Raw genomic sequence first — 17,048 nt, 5'->3', positions numbered from 1 at the left:
AAGAAAGTAAATCCTAACAGTTTTTTGTATCTATATAGAATGATGGATGTTAACTAAACTTACTGTGGTAATCATTTCAAAAATATATAGATCAGGTCACTACGCTGTACACCTTAAACTTATACAGTGCTTTGTGTCAATTATATCTTAACAAAACCAGAGAGAAAAAATTTAATGCTAGCATAACAGCCTTGGCCAGTGTGGCTTAGTTGGTTGGAGCATTGTCTGTACACTAAAAAGGCTGTGGATTTGATTCCTAGTCAGGGCACCTACCCAGGCTGTCGGTTCCATCCCTGGTCAGAATGTGTATGGGAGGCAACAGATCAATGTATTTCTCTCACATTGATGTTTCTCTCTCCCTCTCTCTCTTCCTCCTTCCCTCTCAAAAATCAGTTTTTTTAAAAAAGTGTATCAGGCCCGGCCGGGCGTGGCTCAGTGGTTGAGCATCGACCTAGGATCCAGGCGATCAGGGTTCGATTCCCGGTCAGGGCACATGCCCGGGTTGTGGGCTCGATCAATGACTCTCTCATCATTGATGTTTCTATCTCTCTCTATCCCTCTCCTTTCCTTACTCTGAAATCAATAAAAATATATTTTTTTTTAAAAAAAAGTGTATCAGAACAGCAGTTGCCTATGGGGGTGGGGATTGACAGAGGGGTCACTGGGGAACTTTTTAGAGTGATGGAAATGTTTACTTTGACTGGAGTGGTAGTTACCCAGGTGTATACATTTATCCAAATTAATCTAATTATACATTTAAGATCTGTATATTTCTCTGTGTGAAATTTAACTTTAAAAAAGAACACTGTGATCAAGAAAAATTGTATTTTTATGTACATATAATACAAATATTATATATATACAAATAGATGTAATACCTATAATCATAACTATATAAAATTGGTATGTGCATAAGGATACTGACCAGATAATAGCACAGCAAAGAAAAACAAGTAATTCAGCAGGAAGGTAAAAATCTAATAAAATTGTATCTGCTGCTATATTGTTTGAGCAAGAGATTTTAAAAAATAGACAAAACCTCAACTCCTGTTTTGTTCATGCTGATAGTATTTCTAGGAAATGGCCAACTTCTTGTTCCAGTAATTCCTGAGGACAAAAGCAGAGAATTGGTGTAGTGTCTATGAGGGTGCCCTCCACTCAGATCCCCTGCAGGGCTCTTCACAAGGAGAGCTACTCATTCCAGGTTATGTCCCCTTCCCTGGGCACCTGCACCAGTGACTATAGGACAGGTGGCTCTACCCACGTGCCTCACTTTGGACAACTCTAAAAGACCATCCCAGTTTCAGAGTTTCCTATTGAGCTAATCCTGCTGCCCTCACTCCCTCACAGGTGGTGTTGCTGACAGCAGTCCCATAAACCTGCACACAAACTGTTTTCCCCACTGAACAAAAGGTGCCATTTTGTAGGCTTGGATTTCCATTATATCAGCCTTGCTATCAAAGACAATAAACCCTACAACCAAAGCATGATGCCCATAGAAGAACGCACAGAACATCAGAGGGTAGAGAGAATTAGGAACTTACTCCTCTGTCTTGTCTCCTGGAACATATTAAATCCATAGGAAATGTCTCAAGAATGAATGAACAAATAGGTACTGTACTCATATCTCTACAACACTTACATTGTAATCGCAACAGAAGATCATTTGCACGTAAGGTCTGAGACCTGCTCCATTAAGAAATCATGATAGTTCCAGAGTTTGGATATCTTAATGCCAAAATTTGTTTAGTTTAACAATGATCCAACTAAAGGCATTGCTCCCTGCCAAACAGTTTTTGTCTAAAAACTTTCACAATTTCTGTTGCCAAGAGTCCACTGCAATATCATAGCCATTGTCCAATCTGCATTATTTAGACAGCAATCACCTTACCCACCGCTCATTCATATAATCCACTAGATCACACCAACTCTTCACAGTCCAAAATGTTCTCAGTCTTTACAGTGATATGATTTTTAATTGAATAATAACTTTTTAAATTTAAAAAAATTGTGATAAAATACACATAAGATTTACCATCTTAACCATTTTTAAGTGTACCATTCAGTGACATTAACTATATTAACACTGTTGTTCAACCATTACCATCATCTATCTCAGGAACATTTTCATATCCCAAACTGAAACTTTATACCCATTAAATTCCCCAGCTCCTGGTAACCTCTATTCTACTTTCAGTCTCTAATTTTGACTACTATAGTTCTCTCATATAAGTGGAATCATACAGTCCTTTTATGACTAGTACATTTTACTTAGCATAATATCCTCAAGTTTCATCCATATAGTAGCATGTGTCAGAATTTCATTCTTTCTTTTTAAAGCATAAATAATAATCCAGTGTATGTATAAACCACATTTTGTTTATCCATTCATCTATCAATGGACATTTAGGTTGCTTCCATCTTTTGGCTATTGCAAGTAATGCAGCTATGAATATTGGTGCATAAATATTTGTTCAAGTCCCTGCTTTCAATTCTTGTGTGTATATAGCTAGAAATGTAATTGCTAGATGAAATGGTAATTCTATGTTTACTTTTTTGAGGAGCTGCCGTACTGTTTCTCACAGTGGCTTCACCATTTCACATTTCCACCAACAGTGTACAAAGGTTCCAACTTCTCCACATTCTTGTCAACATTGTTATTTTCTTTTTGATAGTAGTCATCCTAATGAGTGTCAAGTGATATCTTATCAGTTTTGATCGGCATTTCTCCAGTGATTTGTGATGTTGAGAATCTTTCCATGTACTTATTAGCCATTTGTTTTTCGTCTTTGCAGAAATGTCTATCAAGTCCATTGCTCTTTTTTTTTTTTACACGTGTTTTTATTAATTTCAGAGACAGGAAGGGAGAGGGAGAGAGATAGAAACATCAATGATGAGTCATTGATCGGCTGCCTCCTGCACACCCCTGACTGGGGTTCGAGCCCGCAACCTGAGCATGTGCCCTGACAGGGAATCAAACCTCGATCTCCTGGATCCTAGGTTGATGCTCAACCGCTGAGCACACTTGGCCGGGCATAGCTCATTTTTTAATCAGATCGTTTTGTTGTTGCTGCTGCTGTTGAGTTGTAGGAGTTCTTTATGTATTCTGGGTATTAACTCTTTATTAGGTATATAATTTGCAAATATTCTCTCTCATTCAGTTGGTTGCCTTCTCACTCTGCTAATTGTGTCCTTCGATGCACAGAGGTTTTTTATTTTTATGTAGTTCAATTTATCTATTTTTTTCTTTTGTTGCCTGGGCTTTTGGTGTCATATCCAAGAAATCATTGCCAAATCCAATCCAATGTCATGAAGGTCTTCCCCTATGTTTTCTTCTAAGAGTTTTATAGTTTTAGCTCTTATATTTAGACTTTTGATCCATTTTGAGGTAATTTTTGTATATGGTGTAAGGTAAGAGTCCAATTTCATTCCTTTGCATGTCGATAACCAGTTTTCTCAAAACTATTTGTTAAAAGACTGCCCTTTTCCCAATGAATGGTATCAGCACTCTAATTGGAAGTCATTTGATCATATATTTTTGAGTTTCTTTCTGTTCTTTATTCCATTAGTCTATATGTCTATCTTTAAGTGAGTGATAACTTTTAATATCCTTTTAAAACAACTTTGATGTTTGGCCTCCCAAATTAAAGGTCTTCCACTGTAATCTGTTTTCAAATGCTCTGCCAAAACACTGCATGCTCCTTAAGAGCTGAGACCATGTCTGGTTGTCTTAGTAACCTTAGTGGCTGGCATTGGGTCTAGCACATAGTACATGCTCCAAAAATGTGACCCAGATGTGGCAAGATCCTGGTGAGCAACTTTTGCTCATCACATGCCCACCTTGAACTGAGACTCAGCGTTTCAATGCATTCTCAAAAGCAACTAAACTCCACAACACATTAATAAGGAATGTCTATTTTACTAAAAAATTCTTGAGGACACAGAAAGGAAAGCTTACATTAAATATAATATGGCAATATTTCATAAAAGTTCTTTTAAATATTTCTCTTCTTTTCCTTCAAAGTCCTCTCCCCTACAGGCTACTTCGTTTTTCTTCCTTCTCTTCCTCTTCCTTTATCTCAGCCTCTAAAAACTATATTCTGTTGTTCCAAAGCTATTCAGTTCTCAGCCTCAGAGTGCCAACCCACTCAGCCAAATAGCAGCCTGGTGGTTGGTTAATGGAGTAGAACCATCTAGCTATTGTTCCTCAAGCTTAATGCTTAGAAGCTCATCTTTACCCCTACCCCAAGCAGCCGGTCAGTGCTCACCCATCTACGTGGATCTCCTGAAACGGAGGCAGGAGGGTAGGGTGCTAAGAGACAGGAGAATCCACTGCTAAGAAAATAAGACTTCTCCATCAGGTTACAAAGATATATTGAATGAATGAATTGAGATCATCACTATGAAGACTTACTCAATGTCAAGACACAGATGCCTGCCAGACGCTGCCATTTCCCCTAATCCTAACCCCTTCTTCTGCAGGGTCCCAACCAACCACTCTTCAGTGGGTTTCTGGCTTAACAGAAACCATAGCAAAGCTCTGGGACTGAGACACAGAGCCTTCTGAGTCACTAAGTTGTCCCCTGGTGTGTTTTTTCTGGTCCTGTACATCTCTAATTCCTGAGCCCACCTGTCTTGCTGGGCCCTCCTTCATTGGCATCTAGGCCCCATCTGTCTTCTGGGTCTCCAGTCCACGAAAGTGCTTTGAGCATTACTATCTGTCTGATATGGCCTCAAGCCCCACTCTGATCTGTGCCACCCGGACATAACCCTCCTTTACCCTAGTTCTACTATTTCAGTTCTGTCATGAACACTGGATGCTGAGCTTTCCAAAGAAATGGGAGTGAGATGAAGAAAGAGCCTCCTGTTATTTAAACACTTATTCTGTGCTAAGCCCTGTGATTAAGGGCTCCTAACGAGCATGTTTGGGTTAAATACTGCTCTTCCTTGGGCTAGTCACTTGACCTTTCTGTGCCTCAGTTTCCCCATATGGAATATACAGATAATAATAGTAAATAATATAGATAGTAAATGCTCAATTCATTGTTGATATTATTATTATTACTGCTCATGTGCACTGACTTTATTTAATTCTCACAAAAATATTGCAAGGTAAATATTCTTCCTGACTCACAGGTTTTACAGAAAAGGAACTAGAGTTAGGATAATGCGAGTAACTTGACCATGGTTACAGAGCCAGTGAGTGGCGGAAGCAAGATCTAAATGTGGGTCTGTTTGATCTTCAGATCCCACACCATTTCCATCATGTCAGGCCTCCTCTAAAGGCAACTACCTCCAAGGTATGGAGTGGTCAAGGCTCCTTGGGAAAAAGTAATGGACAAGAGCCCTCCAGCTGAGGCAATCTCTCTTCGTGGCATGTTCAGGAAGCAATGGAGAAGAATGGAATGAACATAAAACCAGACTTAAAAGAAGCGGCTCCATTTTGCCACTCACTACCTAAGTGCACATGTAACCGATCCTCAACACCCTCATCTGGAAAATGGGAATGATAATGCTGTTCATAACAATAATAGTCCTGTGCTGGGAACACATGGTGAGAGCAGTGAATTGTTGTGTGATGTAAGCCATGTAAAAGTACTCTGCCTATTGTGAAATGTGTCACAAATAGTAAGGTTACTTTTTAAAGTCAGCATGGGATGGTGAAAGAGAGTCTTTGGAGCCATGAGAAATGGGGTCAAATTGCAGTAGCTGGGTATCCTGGGTAGGTTATTTCACTTTTTGGAGCCTCAGTGTCCTCATGAATGGTGATATATCAGACTCTTTCAGTTGCTAGTGACAGAAAACACAACTCAAACAGGTATTTGCATAAACAGGGAGTTTATTCTCACTCAAGTATTTGGACTACAGTTAAGGCATGCAAACAATGTCACCCAGTCACCACAGGCTCTCTTGACCTCTTAATTCTGTTCTCCGCTGCATTGTTTCATTCTCTTTAAATAGAAGCCTCCTCCTCAGCACATCAGGATTACATCCAACCCCCTGAACAACCACAGAGCAAAAAACATCTTTCCTGCAAATTTTCCAAAATTAATTTTCATTTACCGGGCTTGGACCATGTGTCCATCGCTGGACCAATCATTGAAGGTGAGAGATAATATTTAGATTGGCCAGGCCCTGGAATAAGAGGGCTGGAATGAGCCCTGTTAGAAACCTATAAGCTGAAAATGGGTCAGTGGAGTGGTTCCCCAAAAGACAAAGTGCTATTACCTGAAAGGGGGAGAATGGATGCTGGGCCAGCAGCAACACGTCTCCAGGTGGAGTTGTCTCCAACTTGAAATGAGCCTTGTATATAAGTAAGTAACTGATGCTTTTAGAGGAGAACAGAGCTCTGCAAAGCAGAGTTCGAGCTACTGAGAACTCAGTGAAACAAGAAGCAAAATGAGCACCCTGATTGGGGCAAATGCAACAGGTCCTGTAAGGTAGTGGACCCCACACTGTTCTGGTGCTGGGGCAAAAATCAAAGTCAGCCCCAAGAGGAAGGAGGTTTAGGGCTCGGTGTGTGCAGGTGGTGAGATATGACTGGGACTGTGGCCAAAAGGCCAATGCTGGCAGAGCTGTGCCTCTGGCTTTTGGATGAGTGGACAGCTTGTCCCCTTAAAAAGGCCAGGCCCAGCAGGCAAAGGAAACCATAGCAACCACAAGTTAAGGAAGACGGATGAAAAGCTTGTAAACACAGCTTCCAGCCATGTGGCATAGCTTTGGACTCCTAGGAGACAGCCACATAAAGACCAGTCTGGCTCATGACGACCAAGCAAAGGGGACTATTTCTGGGCTCAAATGTGGGCCGATGCAGAGTCTGAAAAACCAGACAGGCAAATAGGCAGTACAAACAGACATGGCTGTAAAAGCCGAATCTTCATGTGTTGTACTTCTAGTTGCTCACGTGTGCCAGGTGGCCAGGTTTCCTCTTTCTGCCCATACTAGTTTACGTCCACCTCCCCTCCCCATCTCTGTGCAAACTTCTGACCCAGCCTCAGCGCTGGATGACAAGTGACCATGTACAGAGTGGCAGCAACTGGGAAACATACTAAGGAGCTCTGTGTTGCTCGGTCATAAATAACCAGCTGTGTCGTGTAATTTCCTGAGCTGCACAACTGGCAATGACAACCCTGCCTTTCCATCCATCACCAGGCAGTGATTGTGGGTCCTCAGCAGGATGCTGATAACTGCATTTTTCAAGGTTGTGGCCAAGCCCACTTTTCACCACTGGAGAGTTAACCATTACTCTTCAGTACTGGGTATGACAGTACCCACCCAGAACAGACACATTTAACAAGATATAAAATCTGCTTCCTTTCCAATCTGATTTTCCAAAGAGAAAACAGAAAAATCAGGAAACTCTTTTTGCCTGATATATACTTGAAATTTTAGGTGCACAGAACCCAAACAGTAACTATGGCAACACAAGCCACTCCAATAAGACTAACACATTATTTCCAGCACAATAGCCTGGCTTGTGCTCAGAAAGCAGAGGTAATGTTAGCTGAAAGCAATTCCTGAATTGGGGAGGGAGGATAAAATTCCTCTGGCAGTGGAAGCTTCAAGCTTATATTTTAGGCCTCTACGATTCAATGGCAGGATGAATTAACTACTGGATTAATATCTTGCCTCTCCACACTAATGAACTGGCAGCCTCTCATCCTTTGCTTGGGCTTCTTTACTTCCAACCACAAAGCTATTCAAACCCCAGGACTCACAGTGACAGTACTGAGAATATGGGTTGTGAAAATGACAGAAACAGGTAGCTTGACCAGACATTAGGGATCGCCCAGACTGGAGGCCTCTTGAAGGCAGAAGAATGTTCTCCATAGGGCTGAGGACCTGACCATGGCGGGTGAAGCTCCATCTAACCTCGTCTGTTTTTATAGATGGGGAAACTGACCCAGGAAAATTAGGAGACTTGAGCATTGTCCCTCAAAATCAAGAGATGACATGAGCTCCCAGCTAAGGCCTCTGATTATGAAGCAGGACAGAATGGGGTTTGCATCCTAGCAATTATAGACTCTGGGCAAGTCACTTAACCTTTGAACCTGGGTTAACTTAAGAATAAGAATAATTATGATAATAGTAATAAGAATAAGAAAAGAGACTACCTTTTAAGATTGTTGTAGGAATAAATAATCCACATAGTATATTTAGCATAGAATAAGTGACCCCAAAATTATTGATACTATTATTATTATTGGCAAAGCCAGAACTAGACCAATTACTCCACAGAAAACTTCTGCACAATGCAACAGGAAATTCAATTTCATCTTAACCCATAGTCCCACTTCTTTCCATACCCCATCCTCTGATTATTAAAAGATTATTTTAATAATCTTTTTCTTTAAGGCAGTGATTCTCAAACATTTTGGTCTCAGTATCCCTTTCCACACTTAAAAATTATTAAAGATTCCCAATGAGCTTTTCTTTATATGGGTTTTCTAAATAATTTTTAGTTTATTTTTTAATAACAATAATAAACATTACCTTTTAACATTAATTACATATTTTTATGAAATATAACTATTTTACAAAACAAAACCAAACTTTTTGGCTACCTCTTAATTTTTTAAAGTACAGTTAATATTCAATATTACTTTAGTTTCAGATGTAGAACATAGTGGTTAGACTTTTATATAACTTATGAAGTGATCACCCTGATAAATCTAGTACTCACCTGGCACCATACATAGTTATTACAGTATTATTGACTATATTCCCTATGCTGTACTTTATATCCCCGTGAATAGTCTGTAATTGCCAGTTTGTACTTAATCCCTTCACCTTTTTCACCCAGCCCCCAACCCACCTCCCATCTTGCAACCATCAGTTTGTTCTCTGTATCTATGAGTCTGTTTGTTTTGTTTATTCATTTATTTTGGTTTTTAGATTCCATGTATAAGTGAAATCATAAGGTATTTGTCTTTCTCTGTCTGACTTATTTCACTCTAGGTCCATCCATGTTGTGTCAAATGGTAAGATTTCATTCCTTTTTATGACCGAGTATTATTCCATTGTATGTATGCACCACTTATTTATCCATTCATTTATTAATGGACACTTAAGTTGCTTTCATATCTTAGCTACTGTAAATAACGCTGCAGTGAACACATGGATGCATATATCTTTTCAAATTAGTGGTTTAGATTTCTTTGGATAAATACTCAGGGGTAGAGTCATATGGTAGTTCTATTTTTAATTTTTTGAGGAACCTCCATACTGTTTTCCATAATAGCTGCACAAATTTGCAATCCCACCAACAGTGCATAAGGAGTCCCTTTTTTCTACATTCTCGCCAATACCTGTTTGTTGATTTATTGATGATAGCCATTCTGACTGATGTGAGGTGATATCTCATTGTGGGTTTGACTTGCATTTCCCTAATGATTAGTGACATGGAGCATCTTTACATATATCTATTGACCATCTGTATGTCCTCTTCGGAGAAATGTCTATTTAGGCCCTCTGCCCATTTTTTAATCATATTGTTTGGGGGGTTTTTTGGTGTTAAGTTGTGTGAGTACTTTATATATTCTGGACATTCATCCCTTATCAAATGTATCACTGGAGAATATCTCTCCCAATTGGTAGGTTGTCTTTTTGTATTTTCTTGATGGTTTCCTTTGCTACGCAAAACCTTTTTAGTTTGATGTAGTTCCATTTGTTTATTTTTTCTTTTTTTTCCCTTGCCTGAGGATATGTATCAGAAAAAAATATTGCCAAGAGTGATGTCAAAGAGTTTACTGCTTATGTTTTCTTCTAGGAGTTCTATGGTTTCAGGTCTTACACATAAGTCTTCAATCCATTTTGAGTTTATTCTTACATATGGTGTAAGAAGATGGTCTAGTTTCATTTTTTTGCATGTATCTGTCCAGTTTTCCCAGCACCATTTATTAAAGAGATAGTCTTTACCTCATTATATAAACTTACCTCCTTTGTCATAGATTAATTGACCATATAGGTGTGGGTTTAATTTCTGGGCTCTTTATTCTGTTCCATTGATCTATGTGTCTGTTTTTATGCTAGCACAACACTGTTTTGATTACTTTAGCTTTGTAGTTTAGTTTGATGTCAGGTCATGTGATACCTCCAACTTTGTTCATCTTTGTCAAGATTGCTTTGGCTATTTGGAGTCTTCTGTGGTTTCATATAAATTTTAGAATTATTTATTCTATTTCTGTAGAAAATACCATTGGTATTTTAATAGGGATTTCATTGAATCTATAGATTGCTTTGGGTAGTACAGACATCTTAATGATGTTAATTTTTCCTATCCATGAGCATGGTACATGCTTCCATTTATTTGTATCTTCTTCAGTTTTCTTCTGAGTACAGGTCTTTTACCTCCTTGATTAAATTTAGCCCTAGGTTGTTGTTTTTTATGCAGTTGTAAATGGGACTGTTTTCTTAATTTCTCTTTCTGCTAGTTTGTTACTGGTGTATATTAATTTTGTATCCTGCTACTTTACTAAATTCATTTACCAGTTCTAACAGTATTTTGGTGGACTCTTTAGGGTTCTTTATATATATTATCATGTCATTTGCAAATAATGAGAGTTTTATTTCTTCCTTTCCAATTTGAATGCCTTTTATTTCTTTTTCTTGTCTAATTGCTGTGGTTAAGACCTCCAATACTATGTTGAACAAAAGTGGTGAAAGTGTGTCTGGCCAGTGTGGCTCACTTGGTTGAGTATCATGCACCAGGAGGTTCCTTGGTTCAATTCCTGATCAGCACACATGCCTGGGTTGCAGGCTCAATGCAGCTAATCAATGTTTCTATCTCTCTCTCCCTCTCCCTTCCTCTCTCTGAAATCACCAAAAACTTTTTTTTTTTTTAAGTGGTGAAAGTGGACATTCTTGTCTTGTTCCTGATCTTAACAAAAACGCTTTTAGCTTTTTACCATGTGTCTGATGTTAGCTGTGGTTTTGTTACACATAGCCTTTAGTGTGTTGAGGTATATTCCCTCTATTCCCACTTTGCTGAGAGTTTTTATCATAAATGGATGCTGGGATTTTCTGCATCTATTGATATGATCATATGATTTTCATCCTTCATTTTGTTTATGTGGTGTATCACGTTAATTGATTTGTAGTATTGAACCAACCTTGCATCATAATTATATAAATTCCGTTTGATAATGGTGTATGATCTTTTTAATGTACTGCTGAATTCAGTTTGCTACTATTTTGTTGAGGATTTTTGCATGTATGTTCACCAGGGATATTGGTCTATCATTGTTTTTTGTGTGTCTTTGTCTGGTTTTGGAATCAGGGTAATTCTGGCCTCATAAAAATAATACTTTTGTAATTAGCTAGTTATTAATAACAGGAAAGGCACAAAGGGAAGCCCAGACATTATAGGCATGTTCCCTGTTAAACAGTGGGGGAAGGGGACTGGACAAAGGGAAGATAGACATATGCCCAGTAAAGCTGGGTGATATAGGGAAGGTGCTTGCTGTTAGTCACACCTGAAAACAGAGGTCATTGGCCAGACTGAGGTGGCCAATGCAAGCCTGCAAAGATTTAGGATACTTAACCCCTTAAACAAAGGAGTTCATTCTCTTGTGCTCTTATGTTCTTTGCTCTCTTGGGATTCCTGTGAATCTGAACTTGTGGGGCTCTTTTGCTCCTGCCTCCCTACATTCACCCACATGGCCCACAGCTATGTGGACTGCACATACAATGGACTAATGGACTGTAACTAGCCTGATGCTGAACTGGACCCCGTTCCAACATGGAAAGGAATCTCTGGACACTGGCTTTGCTTTTAGCTTTACTGAAACTCCTGCTATATTTCTTCTATAACTGGACTAAGGGAAATGGGACTTTGGAAACATAGGATTTAATTCCACACAAATAAAAATCACTTATCCTCCTGTGGGGGCCCTCCAGAAATGCTTCTTCCAGTGGTACCCTTAGAACCCCACTCGCACTAACAATGGAGGAAGACAAGGCACGTTTTCCACCAATAACAAAATGAGCTTGGGAGCCTTCCTTCCTCTTCAATTCTTTTGGAATAGTTTGAAAAAGTTAGGTCAAAAAAATTAATGAGAAGTGTTAGATGGGCCAGGTACAGAAACTAGGGTATAGAGACTCACCAGGGCAGGAAGCTCCGGATGCCTAGAAAGGGGTGAAACTGCGAAAACAAGAACTTTGTCCCCAGGGTAATCTATCCTCCCCTAGCATATCGCTGGTCATTCAGTTTTGAACTCCTGAGCATTCCTCCCTAAAGATAACATCTAGGCCTCAGTTGTATTTCAGCTGCAGGCCCAGAAAAGCAGCGAAACCAGACAAGTGGCACCACAGATGCCTTAAGACCAGATACATTGACGAATAACCCCCTACCCTGTCACTGACATTCAGTAGAGATCACAACCCTGGAAAAGCACACCTGGAAAGCTGATGAATATTCTATTGAGACACTCCCCTGAGACCTCCTCTAAGATTTCCACCTGCAAGAAAGAGAAATATGCTCAGGACAAAGGATCCAGTGTGCAATCCCCACCAGAGGAGCACACCAGCGCTATCTCCATCCCCCTCTTCCCTCAGAGGGGACTCCACGACACTTGCAACCAGGGGAGCAATGGGCTTCAGCAGCTCATCCCAGGCTTACCCCCTGAACCTGTTTCCAAGGTCCCTGAACCTGTCTCCAAGGCCCCCTTCTCTCTCTCTGACTTCTCAGTGAACCAAAGCAGCCTGCCTAGGCTCTCCTGTTTCTTCTATACTCTTTATCGTTTCACTGTTCCAAGTATATTTTTGCTGCCATCATGGATCCAGTACCCTTTGGCTCAGTGCTATGCAGCCCTTCCCTTTGGATATCCCCATCACCTTTTAATAAATTTAATTTTTCTTTATTCACCTGTGTGAGATGGCTATTTAGCCTGCCCTCAAACCACCATGTAAACCTTTCAAGAAGAGTGGCATTGTTTTACATTTATGCAAATCTCCTTATGTCTGGCTTGATAGAAAAGATCTAGTTTCTTCTGTCTTCTTTTGCATTCAATCTACTATGATTTGTTGTTTGAAGTATATGAAGAAAATAGTCTCACAAAGATACGTACTAGTCAGAACATGGAAAAAATATTTTAATAGACTGTTCAGATCATTTTGAATTTTCTTCTTTGATATTACATCAAAACTCAGCAAATGGTAGTTTCTTAAATATCAGATGCATGTAGAATCTGAAACCATATCAATGAACTTTTCATACTTGTTACATTAAAATCGATTGGCATATAACGCACTTTGAATGGATTTTTTAACTATGCATGATCTTTTAACATCATGTATTGGTCTTTTGGAGAATACTGGCTGACTGAGTTATTCAGATATTTCAAATGTTGTTATTATACAAGATCATATTCATTAACATTCCTACAAGTCACATGAGGTAAGTCTTTAAGTATTGGGAAACTGTAAAGTTCATAGTAGCAGATATTCTAATTTTCACTTGAAAGCTTGGATTTTATCTTTGGTAACAAATACTGTTAGTATTTTCCTTGACAAGCTCATTTCAATTATTTTTGAGAAAGTCTCTGCCACATACTCCAACTGGAGTAACTATTGTTTTTGTTAAAAGATAATTTTTTCAAAAAAGATAAAATCATAACTTTCATACAGATATAAAATGAACATGTTAAAAATTTTATTTAACTCATAATGAGGGAGCCAGGCAGATGTTTTCATCAGTTCAAAGGAGAAGTCAAAGGTGCACAAATTTATAATGGATAAAAAGAATGTCGAAATGAATGTGCAAATAGCACAAAACTGTTGTGTTTTTTATAGTGGGGGAAGGGGCATACCTCACCCAGCAGAATTCATTTGCATATCTATAGACATGAACGATTTTGCATTGCTGTCAGTTATCTACAATTTATGGAGTTGTAAAATAGCTCCTTAGAATCAGAATCAGCTAAGCATGGGCTATAGACAAGGCACAGTTTTCCTTTAAGCACAAATCTTCCCTATAGTCTTCTGTCACTCATTCTTTTGTAAAAAATGGTGTTTTGTGAAAAAAGCAGCTGGTTTAGCTCACAACTCAACAGCTGCACAAGTGCACTTCCTGAGACGATCATCTTGCTTTGGTAGGCAACACAGGTAACACAAATAAAGCCTTGATTTCTGCTAAGGTGCCAGCTGCTTTAGCTACCATTGCTTTTGCACCATTAGTTCAACCATCAACACAGTGAAATGGAAAATGATGGTCTTTGTATTAACCTAAAAATAGTTTTGACCTTGAGAATCCCCTGGCAGGGTCTTGGGGAACCCTAGAGGTCTGTGGACCATACTTTTAAAACCACTGTCCTACAGTATGCCGCTGATCAAGGAAATAACCCAAGGAAGAACGAGTGAAGAGAAGCAAAGAGCCAGGCATCTGCAAATTGAGTAATCAGACCTCTAATGGGGAGGGAAAAGTTATCAACGAGAATCTAGAAACAGTGCCATGAAGTTGGGGGAGTTAATGATTTAAACACAATAATAAAACCCACGAAAAATTGGTATGCTTTGTTTTTACTATGGACTGGAAATTCCAAACAATGTCACTGATAAAATATTCCTCCCTACATGGGCAGACCCTTCCCATGGATACCCACTTGTACACCATGGTCCAGAAGTACAGATCCAAGTACGACACAGGAGCCTACGAGCATTAGAGCCACAGATTGTATAAGGAAGAGATGGCAACCATTCTATTTCTGTTCATTTAGTGACTATCTTAGAAATGTTAGCATGGGTGCTTGTCCAAATCCAAAATTAATCAGTATCTGAATCCTCCTCTGCCCCAAAAAATAAGGATTATAACTCTTCAACCTGAGTCACTTTCTCCTCCAAACTTTGAACCACTGTTTTCATATACTTTGGCTTTATCTTCATTCTTTTTAACCTTACAAGACATTGTAGCCCTGGCCAGTGTGACTCAGTGGTTAGTGTTGGCCTGCACACCGAAGGTCATGGGTGGGTTCAATTCCCGGTCAAGGGCACACACCTGGGCTGCAGGTTTGATTCCTGGCCCCAGTCAGGGTGAGTGTGGGAAGCAACCAATCAATGTGTCTCTCTCACATCAATGTTTCCCTTCCTCCCTCCCTCCCTCCTCTCTCCTTCTCTCTCTCCCTCCTTCCCTCCCTCCCTTCCATTCTCTCTAAAAATCAATGGAAGAGATATCCTCGGTTGAGAACAACAACAAAAAACACTGTTGTCTTATAGAGTTGATTTTTTACTCATCCATGTATTTAGCACTTTCTTTGTTCCTTATTCCTTCTTGCATCTCAGACCTTCCTTCTGCCTAAAGTACATTTTTTAGAATTTCCTTTGGTGATAGTCTACTGGAGATGACTTAGCTCAGATTTTGTCTGCTAATGTCTTTATTCCCTCCTCATTTATTTTTATTATTATGTTTTTTATCCTCGCCCGAGGATATGTTTATTGATTTGAGAGAGAGAGAAAGGGAAAAGAGAGAAAGAGATAGAATCATCCATATGAGAGAGAAACATCGATCTGTTGCCTCCCATATGTGCCCCAATCAGAGATCAGACCAATAACCTAGGTATGTGCCCTGACCAGGAATGGAACCTGGAACCTTTCAGTGTACAGGACAATGCTCCAGCCAACTGAGCCACACCAGCCATGACTAGTTCCTCCTCCTTTAAAAAATATTTTTGCTGTAATACAATCCTAGGTTCATAGAAATTTTCTCTCAGCACTTTTAAGATATTTCAGTGGTTTCTATTATTGCTGTTGAGAGGATAACTGTAATCGCCATTCTTTAAAGATAATCCATTTTACCTCTGGTTGCTTTAAGATCTTCTCTTTGTCTTCATGTTCTACAGTTACATTTATGATATATGCAAGTGTGGATTTCTTACTTAAGATTCACTGGGTTTCCTGAATCTGTGAACAGGTGTCTTCCACCAATACTGAAAAATTCTCAAGCATTACCTGTTTAAATATCGTCTCTGCGTCATTCTTTCTCTCCTCTTCTTCTAAAACACCAATTATACATGTATTTGATTGTTGCATTCTATTTCCCAGATCTCTTATCCTCTCTTTCGTATTTTCCATCTCTTTGTGCTGCATACTGAATTTTTTTCCCAGAACTGTTCCTAGCTTACTAATTCTCTCCTGAGCTGTGTCTAACTGTTGAATCCATTATGTTTCATTTCTAGAAATTCTTTTGAAAAAAATATTCTTTGTAACTTTTATATTCTGATTCTTTATTCATAATTTTATTTAATTATATTAAAATACTTCTTTTCTATTCTGTGATTGATAATTCCACTATCTACAGTCTTCATGGGTCTGATTCTGCTGTTATTTCTGCTGGCTCAATACTCATGTTGCCTTGCTTCCTTATTTACTTCATAATTTTGGTAATGAGCTAAATTTTCTTAAATCTCTATCATGAAGGATTCCTTGAGGCCTGGGGGAAGACAAGTTCCTCTAAGGGGAGGTGTATTTGTTTCTACGAGGCATCTCAGGGACTCTACCAATCTAGCATCACTTTAGTTGGGTGAATTCATGTTATAGAGCCTTGTAAGGGTTGAACTGTGGTTATAAATTCTCAGGGAAGACTTTTAAAAACTCTCCTCAGCTCAATGTTCAAGACAAGCAATTGTTTTTAATCCCTCAAGTGATAAGTGGGTTTTTAAATCACCCTTGCACTGAATCACCTTTACACTGAGGTATGGCCATCGAGATCCTAACTTTATGGGCTGGGTCCTATTAGACCCTTATCTTGAGAAGGTTCTAGGTTTCATCTCCTGTCCCTATGACTGAGGCCATGAAAAACCAAAGCTGAAAAATCACCCAATTCAGCAAGTGTGCATGAGGCAAGAGGCAGCTGCTTACCTTTCTAACCTAGTTTTTTGCCTCCGAGGATTCCTTGATAACTTACTGGATCATGAACACATTTCTTTAAAAGGCTTTTGATGTTACCGAGCACACGAAATTCTTTCCAGCAGGAGGATCGGTCAAGACAGCCATTCCACCCTCCAGCATGACATGAAAGTTCACATGAAAGCATGCAGTGTGGCTCTTTTGGTCAG

At 39.2% G+C, this 17,048-nt stretch overlaps 1 long non-coding RNA gene across 1 annotated transcript in view; it reads right to left on the bottom strand.

Annotated features, from left to right (window-relative positions):
• Window positions 1–17,048, bottom strand: part of LOC107534789 (uncharacterized) — a 70,381-nt gene that overhangs the window by 11,314 nt on the left and 42,019 nt on the right. The window lies entirely within an intron of this gene.

Source organism: Miniopterus natalensis, chromosome 15 (assembly GCF_054644295.1).
Source record: "Miniopterus natalensis isolate mMinNat1 chromosome 15, mMinNat1.hap1, whole genome shotgun sequence".
NCBI classification, from domain to species: domain Eukaryota; kingdom Metazoa; phylum Chordata; class Mammalia; order Chiroptera; family Miniopteridae; genus Miniopterus; species Miniopterus natalensis.
This window is presented reverse-complemented; position numbering and strand designations above follow the sequence as displayed.